At 54.5% G+C, this 2,196-nt stretch overlaps 1 pseudogene; it reads right to left on the bottom strand.

Moving 5' to 3' along the window:
- Window positions 1-381: 381 nt before the first annotated feature.
- On the bottom strand, window positions 382-1,967 carry LOC113220069 (annotated as a pseudogene).
- Window positions 1,968-2,196: the final 229 nt, after the last annotated feature.

Genomic DNA, 2,196 nt, shown 5'->3' with positions numbered 1-2,196 from the left:
TAAGATTATTTAGCTGGGTAATGGCTGGGTAGTGTGAATAGTTTTAATTTCAGGTCACAGCAAATGACGATGATCACAGATTTAGCACCTTAGTTTGTACTTCCTCTGCACCTGAATCATCAATCACTGTGAAGAGTGAGCTGAAGGTCAGAAAGCTGTATTCTTAGATAACTCATCTGTGATTGCTCCAGGACTGCAGTTTACTTCAATCTAAGGAGTGGTTTTCTTATTATAGAAGGTAAGTATTCAATACTAAATATGAGACTGAAGCCTTGAAGATATTTATAGTGGTGGCAGGTGTTATGGTTCAGGAATAGGCTGTTTAACAAGTCAAATGCATATCATTCCCTCTTAAGCATTAACTTTTTCGAAGCAATGGAATTATATTTTTTGGCTTGAAATGGTGGTTTCTTCTATATTTGATTTCTCGGTTTTCTTAGTAGATATCACTGTCTTCTCTAATATTTCTTCAAAACTTTCCCCTATCTGGGAGGTTTTCTTAGAGGCTACCTTAGATGCCTCCTCCTCCTCCTCCTCTTTCTTAAGTGATAGCCCAGTGGATGAGACTTTGGAGGTTGCAGAACTGAGGATTCTAGGTGGGAGCAGATAACTTGGATTGGGAAGTGGATTCAGCCCCAAAATGCTTAACCCACTGGTGCTAAAACGTGTCTCCTCACCTTCCAGCAGTTTCCTGTAAGCTGCTATCTCAATGTCAAGAGCCATTTTGACATTGAGCAAGTCCTGGTATTCCCGAAGGTGGCATGCCATCTCACTCTTGGTGTTCCTCAGATCATTCTCCAGCTGCCCAATGCTATCCTGGTAGCCAGCCACCTCGGCACTGTGCCGTTCCTCCAGCTCCAGGATCTGCCTCTCCAAGGACTCCTCGGCCCCGCGCAGGCCCTCGATCTCGATGGTGCGGGCCTGCAGCTGGCGCCCGTACTGGTGGATCTCCTCGCGGCTGGTCCGGATGGCCTGGGTGCTGCGCGCCGCCTGCTCGTTCAGGTTGGCGAACTTGGACTTGTACCATTCTTCCGCGGACTGCAGGTTCTTAGCGGCCAGGGACTCATACTGGGCGCGGATCTCCCTCAACGCGGAGGTCAGATCTGGTTTAGCCACAGCCACGTTCATCTCGGCCCCCGCGGCCTGCGACGACGCCTGAAGCGTGGCCAGCAGCTCAGCTACCTCCTCGTCGTGCACCTGGCGCACGAAGGCCAGCTCGTCCAGCAGCGACTCCACCTTCTTTTCCAGGTCCAGGCGGGCCAGCGTGGCGCCGTCCACGTCGCGCTGCTGCGCCTTCAGGGCGCGCTCGGCGCCTTCGCGTCCGCGGCTCTCCTCGCAGCTCGCCCGCAGCCGCTGCACCTCCTCGGCCAGCCGGTCGCGCTCCAGCAGGGCCTGCGCGCGCGCCGAGCTGGCCTCCTCCAGCTGCGCGCGCAGGTCGCGCAGCTCGCGCTGGAAGAGCTCGCCGAGGCGCGACGGATCGGCGTGGCGCTGTCGCAGCGCGGCCAGCTAGGCCTCCAGCGCGCGGTTCTGCGTCTCCAGCTGATGCACCTTCTCGATGAACACGGTGAAGCGGTCGTCGAGGCCCTGCAGCTGCTCCTTCTCGTTGGTGCGGATGATCTTGTACTCGTTGGTGCCCCCCGCCGCCTGGCTCAGGTCCAGCCCATCCGACGCCGGCGGCCGGCGATAGGCCAGGCCAAGGCCGAACGACGAGGCAGAGGAGCAGGCTGCTGAGGAGGCCACATTGCTGCGGGACAGCGACTGCGAGCGGAAGCCGCCCCCGCCGCCGGCCCCCGAGAGGTGGGTGGACAGGCGAGAGCCATCCCCAAACACCTTGCGGTAGGAGGAGGAGGAGCACAAGTAGTGCTCCGAGCCGAAGCTCGTGGTGCTGGGATCCGGGCTGGACGTGCGGCTTCGAAGGGAGCTCCAGAAGAAAGGAGAGGTGAGGCTGGCAGGGCCATATTGAGTTGCTTAATTGCCTCACAATAGTTAAGTAAAGGTCCTAATTATCTGTGTTAATAAAAGGAGGAAAAAATTTTACAGTTTAAGTCCCTGGAGCTCTCATTCTCAGGAGCAACCCATTTGCTAATTCTATTCAATAACTGTAAGTAAATGAATGCATTTAAATCCTTTAAAAGCTGTATTTGTTAGGTTTTAGAAATTGAATGTTATTCCCTAATAACTAGAGGTACACTTAGA

This window comes from Piliocolobus tephrosceles, unplaced genomic scaffold, assembly GCF_002776525.5.
Source record: "Piliocolobus tephrosceles isolate RC106 unplaced genomic scaffold, ASM277652v3 unscaffolded_344, whole genome shotgun sequence".
Classification (NCBI taxonomy): Eukaryota; Metazoa; Chordata; class Mammalia; order Primates; family Cercopithecidae; genus Piliocolobus; species Piliocolobus tephrosceles.
Note: the sequence above shows the minus strand (reverse complement) of the source record. Positions and strands in the feature narration are given on the sequence as shown.